Source organism: Dendroctonus ponderosae, unplaced genomic scaffold (genome assembly GCF_020466585.1).
Source record: "Dendroctonus ponderosae isolate FM_Combo_2020 unplaced genomic scaffold, Dpon_F_20191213v2 Dpon_F_20191213_8, whole genome shotgun sequence".
In the NCBI taxonomy this organism is placed as follows: Eukaryota; Metazoa; Arthropoda; class Insecta; order Coleoptera; family Curculionidae; genus Dendroctonus; species Dendroctonus ponderosae.
Window position 1 is genome coordinate 1,012,366 of NW_026019016.1, and position 206 is coordinate 1,012,571.

The 206-nt window shown below is 24.3% G+C and overlaps 1 protein-coding gene across 1 annotated transcript in view; it reads right to left on the minus strand.

Annotated features, from left to right (window-relative positions):
* LOC125505395 (tyrosine-protein kinase Abl-like) overlaps positions 1-206 on the minus strand; it is a 2,789-nt gene that overhangs the window by 671 nt on the left and 1,912 nt on the right. The gene's annotated exons all lie outside the window — the stretch shown is intronic.

The following is a 206-nucleotide window of genomic DNA, read 5'->3' on the forward strand; positions in this document are numbered from 1 at the left end:
GCGAACATATATTCTCGTTAAATAGGTATAAAATATCATGAGCATATGATCGTTTACACTTAATACAAATGTTCTTATACACATAAAGTCTACATCTAAAATAGAAATAAATAAACAAAACTTAATTTACACCTCTAGTTCCTTACAACAAAAGTAATAAAAATTAATATTTACAAATGCGATATCGGTGTGTATAAATTAATCAA